Genomic DNA, 9,712 nt, shown 5'->3' with positions numbered 1-9,712 from the left:
AACGGCTAAACTTGCAGTATCCAACGTCGAGATCCTGAAAATAGATTTTCAATAGTAATTGATTGCATCACCCTCAGAAAAAATAATACTTCACTTCTACTTTCAGCTCGGTGAAGACAATACTGCAACATTACCTCCCCAGTGAAGGTAATACTATATTATTACCTCTGGTGGTGAAGGTAATACACTGACGCCCTACAATTATTGAGCTAGCAGGACATGAGTGGTGTATTCCTAAGGTATTACCTTCACCTGATAATATTGCAGTATCACCATCAGAAAAGGGGATATTTCAGTTTGACTCCAAGCTCGATGAGATCAATATTGCAGCATTACCTTCGGTAGAGGTGATATAATGTTATCACTTTCGGATAGTGAAGGTAATATTGAAGTTAATCTTGGTAGGGTCTTCATCAAAAACACTTGTTGAGCTAGAAAAACAGATTCTTCAGGTGGATTATGTGATCGTTTAGTAATACTTCTTGGTGATTGCATTATCTCCCTCAGAAAAAGTAATACTTCACTTTTACTTTCAGCTCGGTGAAGACGATACTGCAACATTACCTTCAGTGAAGGTAATACTATATTATTATTTCCTGATTCTGAAGGTGATACTGTATTATTACCTCTGGTGGTGAAGGTAATACACTGACTCCCTACAATTATTGAGCTAGCAGGACATGGATGGTGTATTCCTAAGGTATTACCTTCACCTGATAATATTGCAGTATCACCATCAGAAAAGGGGATATTTCAGTTTGACTCCAAGCTCGATGAGATCAATATTGCGGTATTACCTTCATTAGAGGTAATACAATGTTATCCCTTCCGGGTAGTGAGGGTAATATTGAAGGTAATCTTGGTAGGGTCTTCATCAAAAACACTTGTTGAGCTAGAAAAACAGATTCTTCAGGTGGATTATGTGATCGTTTGGTAATACTTCTTGGTGATTGCATTATCTCCCTCAGAAAAAGTAATACTTCACTTTTACTTTCAGCTCGGCGAAGACGATACTGCAACATTACTTTCAGTGAAGGTAAAACTATATTATTATTTCCTGATTCTGAAGGTGACACTGTATTATTACCTCTAGTGGTGAAGGTAATACACTGACTCTCTACATTTATCGAGCTAGCAGGACATGGATGGTGTATTCCTAAGGTATTACCTTCACATGATAATGATGCAGTGTCACCATCAGAAAAGGGGATATTTCAGTTTGACTCCAAGCTCGATGAGATCAATATTGCAGCATTACCCTCGGTAGAAGTAATACAATGTTATCACTTCCGGGTAGTGAAGGTAATATTGAAGGTAATCTTGGTAGGGTCTTCATCAAAAACACTTGTTGAGCTAGAAAAACAGATTCTTCAGGTGGATTATGTGATTCTGTAGTATAACTTCTTGTTGATTGAATTATTACCCTCAGAAAGAGTAAATATTCACTTTTACTTTCTCGGCGAAGACGATACTGCAACATTACCTTCTGTGAAGGTAAAACTATATTATTACCTCCGTATGGTGAAGTTAATACTGTATTATTACCACTGGTGGTGAAGGTAATACCGGAGCTAATCTTTCGGTTTTGTGGGCAAGCGTAGGCAAGAAGCGGATAATTTAGATTCTTGTATTGGTTATACAAATCGAATACCTACTCACAGGTAACTTAAAGAGGTAAAGATGAGAGTATCCTCTTGGGGATCGAAATTACACAGCTCCTCGACTTCCGGCATATCGATTCCGACCTTAATTCTTTCGCAGATCGAGTCTCACGACCAGAAACAGGTACAGTTCTGGAGATAATAACCGAAGAGGGATTAGCTTTTTATGACCCGGCAAAAAACGAAATCGATTAGTATATCCCAAACGATCGGGCACGAGGTCGAATCTATTACAGAGTGATTCGAGGAACACAAATCCGGATACTCAGAATCTATGTGTGTTCCACACTGGTCACGTCTCACCTACAAGTCATTGTCGAGGAGGCTGTACAGGTGCTTTGCCTGCGGTGCTCGATTGTTTGAAATCGAGACTTACTAACAAGATCGCCCACAGTTGAAAGTGGCTGCGTTGTATGGTTTCGTGTATCTATACAGGGTGAGTCTTTGAGTCGTACAAATATTTTTGAAATATTTTAGCAGTGGATTTTTGAGGTCCAAAGAAACACTTTTATCCTCTACCACTTCTCCCGAATCGGCTCGGTTTAGAAGATACAGGCTGTTGAAAAACCATAAAAAAATGTTATTTTCATTTCTATCTCACAAACGGTTTTATCGAATGAAATGAATTTCGAAATATAGTTTTTGATTTATTTGATGAATCTTCTTCGAACACAAGATATCACCCACGTCTTCTAGTGTCCTCATTATGACCATTACGTACCATAAAAATACCAAAAATTCAAAGAACCTAACTCTAGAAGCCAAGTTAGACGCGGAAATTCGAAAAATTGTATACTTTGGCTGAATACAACTCCATTTAAAAGATCCACAGATGTGAAGTGTCACAGATTTAGCTAGTTCCTAGTTTATGAAGGGCTGGCACTGATCATTATGAAAGTGAATTGAATGGCAACGAAAAAATATAATGTGAACCTCGCACCTATATTGTCTCTTGGGTGAAAAAATATTTTTTCCCGACTAACAAAAGAACTACAATTTCGAATGTTTATGATCATATTGCCCTCGGTAGAGCACCTCAAGTACCTCAAGTACCCAATTGCGGCCTTACAACAGAATTCGCAAACCGAAAGTTGGCTCGTGCCAATAAACAATACCCGATCATAAATCTAGCTGGTCCTTCGCAGCGGATCCAATATTCTTGTCTCGACCTGCACGGGTCTAGCAGGTTGTACTGATTACACGACAAAAAATTCTCTCTGGCGGTTAGCGAAGCTTATCAGAAAGCAAACACGTATGAGTAGTTTGATCCCAGTGAACAGTGGGATTCTGGACAATTATTCGTGTCGGCAATCTAGATATCGTCAATTAATGATCTATTTATAGATATGAACACCTTCCGGAAATATAAATCACAATAGTATTAGAATATCGGATCTGAGAGGTCTAGAATCATTCTTGCTTTGTCTGAGTTTGAAGTAAGTTTGATACCTTCAAATTTTTGATTAATTCATTTATATATACGGTGAGTCTTTGAAAATTTTAACAGTAGATTCTTGAAGTCGAAAGAAACACTTTTTTTCCATATCATTGTTTCCGATTCAGCACTGATTGAAAGATATAGTTATTTCAAATTTTCATAATGAGCTGTGCCACTCCTGGAATGAACAAAATTACCTTCAGGATAAATAGCTGAATCTGTGACACATCTGTGGATCTTTTGAACAAAGTTGTTTTCAGTCAAATATCAAGAATACTTTTGTTTCATAAAACATTCAAATATTCATTAGATAGTTTCCAACTTGGTTTCAAGAGTTGGGTCTTTGAATTTTTGGTATTTTTATGGAACTTAATAAACATAATGAGAAAACTGTAAGACGTGGGTGATATCTTGTGTTCGAAAAAGATTCATCAAATAGATGAAAAACTATATTCCGAAATTCATCTCATTCGATAAAACCGTTTGTGAGAACTAAAAATGAAAATTTTCTATAATTTTTCAACAGCCTGTATCTCTTAAACCGAGCCGATTCGGAAAAAATGGTAAAAGAAAAAAGTGTTTCATTTGATTTCAAGAATCTACTGTTAAAATAATTGTACGGGTCAAAGACTCACACTGTATATTCATTTCTTAACCCAACAGGTTAATATGTACCTAGAAATTGTGATGAAAATTATTGAATATAACAATTTCCAACAAAACCTTCTATGAAATGTTGGAACATCAAAAGTATTTTCAACACTCAAATTGTCTATGGATAGAAAGTTCACCCTTACGAATAAATTCTTAAATCAAGCTCGAAAAAAAACTGAATATCCTCCTGAACTTGTTGCACTATGCGTTTACAGACAGATAGACTATGAAATTTGTGCTGCAAAATATGTGAATATGAAACAAAACCACCCCTAATACACCGACCATATTAGCAAAACCAACAATTGGAACCATCGTTTATTTAAACTACTCGACATTTGACCTACCAAGCATCAGAACTATCAGTAGCAAGAACTACCACTCATTGTAACTAATCGATAAAGAATATTCAAGGAAGGTACGGGTGGTTGGAGAATTGATAATCAAAGAGCCTGGGCCTGTCTGACCAAGTAGATCACAGAGCTACCAAGACTGGAACACTCCAAAAAGTTCCTTGGGGAACTTAAACAGCGAGATCTAAGAAGCTAAGAGAAGCTTGCTGGAGCGTGGAGGTGATCTCCTTGGAACCATCCCAGACACTGGAGTTGTGGACGATATAGTGGTTAACATAGCTCTGTTGGGAGCACAACAGATCTTTAGAGACTTTAGGTCGCAGTTCAACACAACCCCCTTGAAGACTAAAAGCTGTGTGGATGTTCTTGCTGGGAAACTTTGAGCGTTCATGGACCAACATAAAAGGTAGATGTTGCCGAAGGATCAAACCAAAGATAAACCTAACCTAACTCTATAATCTTCGGATTAAACCACCCAAATGCCGAATGAGCAAAATTGAATGATGTCCCATCAGAAAGCAGCCGACCTACTTATAAAAAATCAGTGTCGAATGTGAATCTGTCATGATCGACACATCCCAACTTATCTCAGTTCCAAATAAACATAGCTAATAAGTGGACGGATCTATAAATAAACGTGACTAGGTCCGGAAATCTAGCAGGGGAAAATCTCACTTATGGGCGTCTTTAGGCGCCGTAGGTGTGTGCCAATGTACCGCACTTTCTTCGCCACTGATACCACAAGGCCGTGAACGAACACAGTGTGTGTCATAACAGACGCTATACTGGTTATTAATTTGAGAATTTCTTCCAGGAACGCCAGTGGAAATGCTGAGAATATTAGTAATGTGTGATGAATGGTGAACGGTTAGAAGAGCAGGCTGATCGGAGGAAGTGGAAGCGGAATCAGTGTCGTAGATGTTGGGGATGTGCGAGGAGCGGTATTTCCATTCTCGACCATTACAGATGTTTAATCTCAGCAGAAGTCAATGTTATGGCTTGAGGAAGACACACGAGGGATAATATCTGGAGATCAACCAGAGCATTGCATGGGTTGAGTGGCGTAAATTGAAATATAATTCGTACCTACCATTAGGTATATAAAAAATGATTGAAACATCTTATCATCAAATTTGTTATATTGAAGAGTAAAGTGCAGTTTTTCAGATTGGTATTGATCTAACAGATATATGTTATTGCCTGTAAGAGGTGTTGGAATCGACGTGTCTTAGGATTGTAATTCTGATTTGGCAAAATAAATGATGATGATGAGATTCAGATTTGATGGATGCCTGTTTAACCTGAAGCGCCTCAGAGCAAAAATCCGTACAAAGTTCATCAGGGAACTTCAAAATGCAGACGACTGCTGACTAATCGCTAGCAGCTGAGAGGATCTACAGATAATGTTGGACACCTCTTAACATATATACGGAAGCTTCAGGCCTTAGACCCAATATTGACAAAACCAAAATCCTGGTAAGTCCGCCAGAGAGCCTTCAAACAGATGTCAGCCTGGAGAATGAAACTCTAGAACAGGTCGAACAGTTCAAATATTTGGCAAGCTTCATAAATACTAAGGCTAACCTGGACACGGAAATACACAACCGTATTCTGGAAGCTAAAGGACACAGTGTTTCAAAACCACGACCTCAATCTGAAGACCAAAACAGCTGTTAACAAAGCAGTGGTCTTCCCAACGCTTCTTCACGGAAGTGAAAGCTGGACGCCCTACAGGCGACATATTAAACGGCTTGAACAAACGCAACAACGTCATCTGAGACAAATAATGCACATCAGATTGTTCTACAACGTTTCAAATGCAGAAGTCTTGCAGCGCGCGAGTTGTATAACCCTTGAGACTCAAGTAACGGGGACTCGACTCAGATGGAGCGGCCACATTCTGAGCATGCAAGACACAAGACTCCCCAATATAGCTCTGTATGGCGAATTCACAGAGGGAGCTCGGAAACCAGGAGGCCAGTATAAGTGGTTTAAGGATACACTGCATCAATCCCTAAAATCAGTTAATGCCAATCATAACTGGGAACAACTAGCGTTAGACAGGTCACAGTGGAGGTCTTTGGTCCACAGTTATAATGGAGACTCAAGAAGTACACAGCGCCAGATCTGGTTGGTGACTATCCATGCCCTGAGTGTGGAAGGATCTGTAGGTCACGGTTGAGTCTCTTCAGTCACAGGAGGGCACACTGTCGCAAGTAGCCCTAAGAAATTGTAAGTTTGATCGCACCGATAGTTCAGTTTTTGATTCTTTTTGTAGATTTATTCTCAGTAACGGGATGCAGCAATGAATGAATCTTCCAATTTTCGTTTTCATCATATTCTGGGTGCCTTTTTTTAATCAAATTTCTCGAATTCATTGTTGAAACTAGAATGTCTGAAATTCGTGTCTCTTTCAATAACAAAGAAACGAGTTGCCACTGAATTTAAATGACGTCTATCGATACAGTAGGATTAAAATTGTGGTTTCCTTCAGGAATACACCATAAAAGGCTTAATTCGATTGTGATGAGGTAGTAGCTGGTTGACAAACATGAATCACACTTAGATAAGGAGTACTAGAAAGTCATTGCGCAACAATTTATGAATGGAATAGTATCGTTAAATTCATGGAATTGTTCATAGAGGATCTCAATTAATGTTCAAGTTTTTCTCTATTCAATTCAAAAGTAGGCGCTTCATTATCAACAGAGGCAAACAGGTATGCAGCTCTGTCTTTGAAGATTTGTATTAAACGTGGCTTTCAAAACCGAAAAACCTACTGGTTGTTAACCAGAAGGTTAACCAAGTACCCTGGATTATTTGACAATTCTCAGTAATTCCACAAACATCAAGATATACAGAACGAGTACATTAAGAACTAGGATGATTTTCTGGGAGATGTGCATGTCAAGTTGACGTGCATATGTTACTCTTTCAGAAATTGTATCACATTTAGATCTACGATGATTTTTTCTGGAAGAAAAACTACTCACAAGTTGACCTTCGAAAAATTCCCAAAAAGATGGGCTCAGTTAAAAATTCCTCAAGACCGAACTCTTGCGTCGAAATGGATGATGTCCTCAGATTTATGACTAGAAGAGTTGCTCTTTCAGAATATGTAACACATTTAGATCTACGATGATTTTCCTGAAAGAAAAACTACTCGCAAGTTGACCCTCGAAAAATTCCCAAAAAGATGGGCTCAGTTAAAAATTCCTCAAGACCGAACTCTTGCGTCGAAATGGATGATGTTTTCAGATTTTTGACTAGAAGAGTTGCTCTTTCAGAATATGTATCACATTTAGATCTACGATGATTTTCCTGGAAGAAAAACTACTCGCAAGTTGACCTTCGAAAAATTTCCCAAAAAGATGGGGTCAGTTAAAAATTCGCCATGACCGAACGGCTTCACCGAGGTCGATAAAAATTCGAGGTTTATTACTAGAAGAGTTGCTCTTCCGGAATATGTATCACATTTAGATCTACGATGATTTTTCTGGCAGATACGCGAGCCGAAATTTGACCTGCGAGAGTAATACAACGTGGAACCATCAAGGTTTGCGAAACCTGGCATTGAAATCCAACTCACAAGCGCCGCTGAGACTGAACGGACGTTTAAATACCGAAGTAGCAGAGGCTCTTGTCCGCCAGTTATCTCCCGCAGGAAGAATGCCGGCCAGCCAGCTAAAAAACTGGCGTATCCGACAAAATACTCATGTCAAGAGACGTTCGAAAGGTCAAGAACGACGCGCGATACGGTACTGTTTTCTAAACTGGCTGCAAAAACAATTAAGCAGCGGACAGTTGAAGTATCAACTTCATTCTTCAATTTCAACTTTATTATCCGCCATTAGGAGATCGCAAAAAATGCCAACACGCCAGTTTGTGTCTTGGTACAGTCCGGTAGGATTTATATGGCATTTTATGTTTATTGACTGATATACCTTTGGTTTAGTATCTCGTAAAATAGGTGCACTTATCAAAATTGTAACTTTTTATAGCGAGCGCTTTTTTTTCGTCTGAGCTTGGTGTTTTATTTCTCACGGATGCTAGCGAGGCTTGGCGGGGATGGAGCCGCTACTTTGTTGCTGCTACTTCATTATACCAGGCGTTCCAATTAGATTCCCATATATGCTGAGTGGACAATAGAAACAAGAGGAATAATTATTGATTAAGATACTGTACGAAGATATATTGAAAAAATCTTAGCCTACTATAGAACCAAACAAAATTTCAATGTCAAAATATTTTATTACTCAACATATTCTCCTCTTAATTGGATACATTTATTACAGCGAACCTGGAACGTCTCTAGACCTTTCAAAAAAAATGTTTCTTCTTGCTCTGCAAACCAGACCTCCACAGCTTTTATTACCTCCTCGTTGGAAGAAAATTCACGACCTTTTAAACTTTTTTTCAGTTGAGGAAAGAGATGATAGTCGGATGGAGCCAAATCTGGTGAATTAGGGGGGTGTTCTAGTAATTCAAACCCCAAATCACGAATGTTTTGCATGCAGGGGCGTTGTCCTGCAAAAACAAAACACCTTTGGATAGCTTTCCGCTTCTTTTCTCTTTAATTTTTTCCCGTAGAGTTGTCAGTAATGTCGAATAGTAATCTCCGGTTACTGTTCTACCCTTATCCAAAAAATCATTCATTATTACTCCATGGCAATCCCAAAAAACTGAAGCAAGAACTTTTCCAGCAGATTTTTGGACACGAAACTTCTTAGGTCTTGGAGAACCAGAGTGTCGCCATTCAGAGGAAGCTACTTTTCAAGAGACTGACAAATCGGATGTGACGCAAGGTCATAACGGTCCTTTGAAAATGCAAAAAATTTTTTTACTTGTTTTAGATTTTCATACAAATGGTTAATCTCGGTGTTGCAGACGTGTTGACCCATCAATCTGACACTAATCAGGGGGTCCTCTTAATCTGACAGTTTGAAGATGATAACACGGCATTTTTTTAAATATCTCCCTTCTTGTACCTGTAATCGTTTCTGTATTCATTATGCAAGTTGTAGGTAATAAAATTCTATACAACTTTTGTCTGAAGCAATTTTACATACTCTCAACCGTTTTCGAGTTAGAGGGTGATACAGGCGAGGAGCTTAGCCACACATGCTACAGGCCAAGGTCAATGGTAGAAACCCAGTATAATGTACATTCATCGCCTTATACCTCAAAAACGTTCAAACGTAGAAAAAATTGCTTCGAACAAAATTTGTAGAAAATGTTATGCTCTACAACTTTTATAATAAATGCGAAAACAATTTGAAGCCCAGGAGAGGAGATAATTCAAAAAAACTGATTTTTGTGACCTTTACGCCCAATTTTTATTGTTTCGGCTTGCTGAAACTGTCAGATTATATTTTTTTTCCGTTATTCTTGAATCATTAGCTTCAAATTAAGAAAAAAAAGCCACCGCGCCTGAGAATGTACACGTGACGTTTTTTTTTTTGAAAGTTTGGTGCCCTCCCACACATTTTCGTCACGCTTAAATTGTCAGATTATGAGAATATGTACTTTTCAACATATATTTAACCACATATATCTTAATCTGACACGCTCGAGTATGTACAATAATCATTTTTTTTACTATTCTG

This window comes from Coccinella septempunctata, chromosome 8 (assembly GCF_907165205.1).
Source record: "Coccinella septempunctata chromosome 8, icCocSept1.1, whole genome shotgun sequence".
Lineage (NCBI taxonomy): Eukaryota > Metazoa > Arthropoda > Insecta > Coleoptera > Coccinellidae > Coccinella > Coccinella septempunctata.
This window is presented reverse-complemented; position numbering follows the sequence as displayed.